This window comes from Mus pahari, chromosome 18, assembly GCF_900095145.1.
Source record: "Mus pahari chromosome 18, PAHARI_EIJ_v1.1, whole genome shotgun sequence".
Lineage (NCBI taxonomy): Eukaryota > Metazoa > Chordata > Mammalia > Rodentia > Muridae > Mus > Mus pahari.
The window spans coordinates 52,344,192-52,351,818 of record NC_034607.1 but is presented as its reverse complement, the minus strand read 5'-3'; positions in this window follow the sequence as shown (position 1 = coordinate 52,351,818).

Here is a 7,627-nt window from a genome sequence, read left to right as displayed (position 1 = left end):
TAGACCAGGCTGGCCTCGAACTCAGAAATCCGCCTGCCTCTGCCTCCCGAGTGCTGGGATTAAAGGCGTGCGCCACCACGCCCGGCCATTCATTGAGTCTTTGAATTACTTTGTTTCTATTTTATTGATTTCAGTCCTGAGTTTGATTCTTCCTGGCTGTCTGTTCCTTTTGGGTGTGACTTCTGCTTTTTGTCCTGGAACTTTCAGGCTGTTAAGTTACTAGTATGAGCTCTCTCCCATGTTTTCTGTGTCCGCACTTAGTGCTATGAACTTGCGTCTTAGACCCACTTACATGGTGTCCTGTTAGTTTGGGTACGCTGTGTATTCGTTTTCATTAAATTCTAGAAAGTCTTTGATTACTTTCTTCATGTCTGTCTTGAACCATTTTTCATTCAGTATTGAGTTGTTCAGTTTCTGTGAATTGGTCAGCTTTTTGTTGTTGTTGATATCAATCTTGAATCTCTTGTGGTCAGAGAGGATGCAGGGTATGTTTTCAGTTTCCTTGTATGTGCTGAGATTTGCGTGGTGCCTGAGAATGTGATTGATTTTGGAGAAAATTCCATGAAGTATGAGAAGAGGGTATATTATTTGCTTTGGGGGGTTGTTCTGTCGATATCTGTTAGGTCCATTTGGTTTATAACACCTGTTAGTTCCAGCAATTCTCTATTCGGGTTTTATCTGGATAACCTGTCTGTTGTTGAGTATTAGTGTGTGAGAGTCAATATGTGTCCTAAGCTGTAGTGTTTCTTTTACAAACTGGGTGTTCTTGGTTTTGGTGCACAGATGAGATGTCATCTTGGTGAATATTCCCTTTGATGAGCAGTATGTTCTGCCCTCATTAATTTTGATTTAAAGCCTATTTTGTCAGATATTAAAATGGCCATATCAGTTTGCTTCTTGGGTCCATTTGATCAGAATATCTTTTTCCATCCTTTTACATCTATCCAGGTGCTCAGAATGATAGATCCTGTTTTCACATCCATTCTGCTAATTTGTGTCTTTTAATTGGAGAATTGAGATTGATGTTGAGAAATATCAATAAGTACTGTTTATTGAGTCATATTATAATTTTATTGTTGTTGTAGTGGTGGTGATATGTGTGCATAGGTACATGAATGTGTGTGTGCATGTGTGTGTACATGTGCACATGCATGTGTATGCATGTGTGTGCGAGCTTCCTTTCTTTTAACTTGCTGCCCTGTGAACATTTATTCCCTGTCTTTTCTTGGGTATGACTTTTTTTAGGGTTGAATTTTTGTTGTAGGACCTTCTGTAGGGCTGTGAAGGGCTGGATTGTAGACAGTTGTTGTTTCAATTTAGTTTCATCATAAAATGTCTTATTTTCTCCATCTATGGTTGTTGATAGTTTTGCTTGGTATAGTAGTCTGGGCTGGTGTCTGTTGGCTTAGAGTCTGTAACACATCTGTCCAAGCCCTTCTGACTTTTAGAGTCTCAGACCTCTGAGAAGTTAGAAGTAATTCTCATAGATTTTGCTTTATATGTTATTTGTTCTTTTTCCCTGGCAACTTTCACTATTCTTTCTTTGTTTTGTACATTAAGTCTTTTGATTATTATGTGCTAAGGGGACTTTTTTTCCTGGTTCAATGTGTTTGGCATTCTGTATACCTCTTGTACATTGACAGGTGTCTCCTTCTTAAGATTAGAGATGTCTTCTTCTAGGACTTTGTTGAAAATATATTCTGTGTCTTTGAACTGGGTTTCTTCTCTTCCTCTGTCATTATAGAATTGTTTTCCCAGATTTCCTTAATGTTCTGAGTTTATGACCTTTGACATTTCTTCTATGGTGCCTTCAATGCCTGAGATTCTCCCTCTTGCTTCTTGTATTCTGTTGGTGAGGCTTGCCTCTGAGGAGTTCCTAAATTTTTAATTTCCACATTTCCCTCAGTTTGGGTTTTCTTTATCGATTCTATTTCTACTTTCAGGTCTTGAACTGTTTTATTCATTTCCTCCCACTGTTTATTTGTATTCTCATAGACTTCTTTAAGGGATTTAGTCATTTCCTCTTTAAGAACTTCTGTCATATTCTTAAAGGCTATTTTAAGGCCTTTGCCTTGTGCTTCAGCTATGTTGCAATGCTCAGGGCCTGCTGTGACAGGGTTGCTGAGCTCTGGTGGAGACATATTGTCCTGCCTGTTGCTGATTGTGTTTTTTACACTGACTTCTGGGAATTGGGTTTGGGGAGACTGTGATTCTGGGTGCTGCTCTCTGATCTTGTCTCTGGTGGGTGGGTTTTTGTTTCTTAGTGTTTTTGTTGCCATCTCGGGTTCTTAGGAGAGTGTGGCAGCTGGTTGGTAGGAAATTCTGCTGGGATCTTGATAGGTTTGGCCATTGAGGTTTCCAGGTAAAATGTATTTCTAGGTCTTGGAAGCTGAGACTTAGGAATGGGGATGGGCTTAGAAGGGGTAAGTTGAGGAGGTGCCTAATGAGGGAGGAAAGTAGGGTGTACTTACTCACTCCCCAGCTAGGCCTGGAACTGGGGTTGGGCACATCTGAAGGGACATCCCTCTCATCAACTAGAGAGAGCAGTGATCTCTCTCAAGATACACAGAGGTGGGTTGAGCACACTCAGAGATCGTCCTACTCACTGCCAACAACGCTAGGGATGAGGGGAGTGGAGGGCTGTCATGGAGCTCAGTCCCCACAAGCTCCCAACTCTCCTAGGCTGTGGAACATTAAACACCCACTTGGGAGGCCATTCCCTACCCCTATGCTCTTCCTCCAGCCTCTTCCAGAAGTTCGCCTTGATAAGGCAGTCCACCTTTCTCCATACTTCCCCTGCTAATAGCCTGCAGGGATTTCTTTGTCTTGCTAGTCTGCCTTAGGCCTTAAGCATTAGGACTGTCTTCTCTCCTGGACTAGTAGTTAATCTGCAAGACCAAAAACCCTGTGGTTAATGTGCTCTCTTCCTGCTTTAGAGTGGCCTGGGGATGGATGGAGGGTTGTCCAGGTGTCTCTGGCAGTGATGGCAGGCATGGAGGGGCAGAGATGGGAGAAGTCAGTTGGAGAGTAAAGATAAGCTGTCCTAGTGACGCCAGCCCAGCTGACCCTGTGTTTCACTGCATGCTGATCAAGGGTCAGGGATGCTTATCAAGGAGAAATCTTAACAGAGGCCCTAGCCATTGCTCCTGCTAGCCTTTTAGGTCATTAACATTTTACAGATGGTGTTGGAGAAACTGGAGCTAGATCCCCAGTCTCTCTCACTCTGCATAAGAAATCAATTCAAATCCAATCAGGGGCCTTCTGTGAGAGAACTTAAAGCACTACAGCAAACCAAACCCTTCAAAATAAGGGACTCCAGCAGCCCAGGAAGCAGCAGGAAGAATGAGCGAATGGAATGGCAATGGAGGGGCAATCCGCAGAGAGGAGACAGCCTGTGGTGGGAGGCCTTTCTTGAGGTAGTACTTCTCTCAAAGAGGCCATTGTCACTTCTGCCCAAGGTGAAATGGCTGAGGTCAAAGCTTGTTTGGTCCTGACTCCCTAAGTGTACCCTGGGATTACTTGCTTGTTTTTAATTAGGGAGATCTTGCTATGGTACAAAGGAGAGACTCAGCTAGTTCTTCCATGTCAAGACAGCATGGAGGGCCAGATATATGGCTCAGTGGGTAAAGGTACTTGTTGCCAAGCCTGACAGCGCAAGTTCAGTTCCTTGGAACCATGTGATAGGAGGAAATACTTNCCTCCTGACCTCTGACCTCCATGTTTGTGCCACCCACACATCCAGCATGTGTTCCCTCCCACAAAATAAATGTCTTTGTGAGGTGGCATTGGAGACAAGATTTCACTGGGTATCCTTGGCTGTCCTGGAACTTGCTCTGTAGACCAGGGTGGACTCAAACTCAGAGATCTACCTGCCTCCCAAGTGCTGGGATCAAAGTCGAGTGTCACCACTCCTGGATTCCTTGGATCATTTTATACTCAGAGAATGAACAGTGAAAATTCCCACTTGGTTCCACATCTGAAGCCGCCACTGAGAGCCACTGTTCAACACCCTCCTTTCTTGCTATGGTTTGCTTATTCTCATGGCTGGTGAGGTGGTCTTTACTGGAAAGCCAAAGGCGCTCTGCTTTTCTGCACTGTAGTTTTCAAATCTACTGAACTTTGTTCTTGTTCTACTAGGCCTTGAGCCTAGGGTCTTGTTCATGGCTGAATCTGAGAGGAAATGCATAATAAACACAACCCTTCTCCTTGGGGTGTGTCTGAAGTTCTGTACTTACAACTCCAGGCAGGGAAGTCATATCGCCAGGAGGGACAAGCAGAAAGAAGTCCTTTAGAAACCTTCACGCCTTTAAAGCAGTGAGTTGGATCTCACACTAGAGCTCCACAGCCCCCTTTGCTATGAATTTTGAGATAGCGTCTTGCCCAAGCTTCTGTGGTATTCATGCCACCAGGCCCAAGCAGGCTACTCTTTAACATGGAGTCTTGTTTTGAGTATCTTTGTTAATCTCGTTACCTTCAACACCATCAGTACCATCCTTCCTGCCTCCTTTTTGTTAACTCATGAACCATCATTTCCCCCAGTGGAGTTGGTTTCTAGCCCTGCTTTGTGCTGCTAGCACAGAGGTCAAGGCAAGCAGCACACAGGCAGCCATGTTCAGATCGGCCATTGGTGGTGTTGTAAGTTAGTGAATTCAAGCTTAAGCTCACAGGACACTGTAGAACTGAAAGGAAGGTGAAGAGAAACTGCATTCAAACCTTAGGGGTGATGGACTCCCAGGGACCAAGCTATCCCTTGTCTGAGGTCTTACCCTAAGTTCCATTTCCCTCAAGCTCCCCTAGACTGGAGGCCAAGGAAGTCCTGTCTCGGCCTCTGAGCCTCCGAAGTTGGCCAGAAAATGGAAATTGGTTCTGAAGTAGTTTCCAGCCTCCCAGTACTGAGACCCACTGTTTTCTGTTCCCTGCCACACACTTCTCAGACCCACAGAGCTTCTCTGAGATGGACTGACTGCTTCTGCTTCCCAAACTTGTAAATCTGAGCATCTAGTTGTCACCACTGTCACCAGGATGTCAAGCCTCCTTCAATTAAATCCGGGTGCCTGTCCGTTTAACATGGTTTTCTCCCCGTCTAAGGTCACCCTTGAGATACTCTTAAATTATGTCTTGTTTATTCCCTATGCTGCCCACCTACTCCATTCTTAGGGGAAGCTGGAACAAGCATCTAGTTGGGGACAGGAGATGGTCTCTACCAACCATTAGCAGTGTTCTGGTATGTATCAAATTCCATACCCTGTGTACCTCTCTAGAGCTTATTCTATTTTGAGGCAGGACTTATATAGACTGGTTTTCAACTTGCTAAGTATCCAAGGGAGCCCCCAACCTTCCCATCTGTAGACCTGTAGGTGTATGGTATGTTATCATTCGTTTGTTGAGATAGAATCTTTTTTTTTTTTTTTTTTTTGAGACAGGGTTTCTCTGTATAGCCCTGGACATCCTAGAACTTGCTCTGTAGATCACATTGTCCTTGAACTTCAGAGATCCACCTGCCTCTGCCTCCCTCGTGCTGGGATTAAAGGTGTGTGCCATCACCATCTGGTTGAGATAATCTCAATCTGCATTTCAGGCTGGCCTCAAATTCTTGTAATTCCCCTACTCCAGCCCTGCTAGTACTGGAATTATTTATTGACCTAGGCCACTACATTTGACCTACCTGAAACCTGGACTCCCATCTTCTCCTTCTCCTCCCAATCTCTCTCTCTCTCTCCCTCTCCCCCTCTCCCTCCTCTCCCTCTCCTCCCTCTCCCTCTCCCTCTCCCCTCAGTTCATGATATTGAATGGAAGCTTGCATCTACATGGTTGGCCACTTGCCTGGGAACACGTGACTGAGTGAACTGAGATACACAGTTCCTTCTCCTGAGGTGGGTCTGGAGACCATACTCACTCCCTCAGATAAGCAAATTGAGTTGTAGAGAGAACTAAAGAGAGAGAAGGCCTTTTGTGATTGTTCACTAAGATCCCCTGAGTCTTTGGAAAGTTGATGGGGCTCCCTGTAGAACATTCAGTGCCCTGGGCCCTTTCTCTAACTCTACAAAAATAAAACATATCCAAGTGTTCTGTGGCCTGAAAGGGGGGCAGGCTGACAGACAAGAAGACTGCAATCCATGCTTCGAATGAGCAAAATTTATGGATTATTGAAGAGTCTGTATGCCCAAGAGTTTCAAATGTTCTTCTGGACTGGAATGTAGGTCAAGGCAGAAAGAGTCCTTGCCCAGCATGTGAAGGGTTTAGATTCTGCCACCAGCACTAGGACCAAAGTTAAGAGCTTCTACCATTGCTGGGTAGTGGTGGCACACAGAGGCAGGCGGATTTCTAAGTTTGAGGCCAGCCTGGTCTACAGAGTGAGTTCCAGGACAGCCAGGGCTACACAGAGAAACCCTGTCTCGAAAAAAACCAAAAAAAAGAACTTCTACCATGACCCCAAACCTCCATCTTATAGGGGCAGGACTACAGAAGTGAAATGATGGGGAAGGGCCTGAGGAGAAGAAGCACCAGAAACTGCAAGAGTCCTCGCAAGGCCAGAGACACCTGCTGGCTTTGGACACAGATGGGAGCCAAGCCAGAGCCCTATCAGCCAGTCTGTCAGTAGGTGAGCCTGAGGGACCCCCAGCTCAGAAGTAACGTCCTGGTTCCCGGGATTACAGCAGCCAGAGGCCTGCATGACCTGTGCTTGTCAGGTTTAGCCTCTGAGGGCCGTTTGTCTGTTGTTTTGTTTTGCTTTAGTTTTTGTTTTGTTTTGTTTTTTTGTTTTTGAGACAGAGACTCATGTAGTCCAAGTTGGCCTCTAACCTGCTCCATAGCCAAGGATGACCTTGAACTTCTGGTCCTTCTCATTCTATCTCCAAAGTGCTGAGATTTCAAGTATGTGCCACCACACCCAATTTATGGGCTCCTGCTGACTGTACCCAAGGCTTCATAGTACTCAGGAAAGCACCCTACCACTCCAGAAAGTGCTCACTGCCAGACTTCCAAAGCCTGAATATGGGAAAGATGTCTCCCCTCCCAAGGACCAGAGCAGGCACATCTGCTATCCCCAGGCCTTCCCTGGTCGTCAGCAGGCAGGGGCGTGTCGGCAGAGTAAGCAAATATTGCTTTGCAGTTTTCATGTACCTGCAAAGGAGAAAGCCAAAGCTGAAAACCACATGGGTTTTAGACCTGAAGGGTTCTGTTTTAAACGTAGGATTTTAGGACAGGTGAGATGGCTCAGGCCACAGAAGCCCACTGAGCTGAGCTCAATTCCAAAGCCCACCTAAAGACAGACCCGACTTTGCACTCATGGCCTCTGCCACACACAGGCGCACGCTCACGTACACTCCCATGCATGCCCATCCCCCTAATAAAATAACCAATGCTCCGATGTGTAGGTATGGTGGGCATGCATGCTAAGGCAAGTGTCTGAGGTCCAGAAGGCAACCTGTAGCGTCATCTCTCTCCACGCAGTCAGACCGTCAGCCTTGTGGGGGCACTGGTCACACCCACCGAGCCCTTTGGCCTATGTACTTGTTCTAGTTTGTTTGTTATTTATTTATTTATTTATTTATTTATTTATTTATTTATTTATTTATTTATTATATGTAAGTACACTGTAGCTGTCTTCAGACACTCCAGAAGAGGG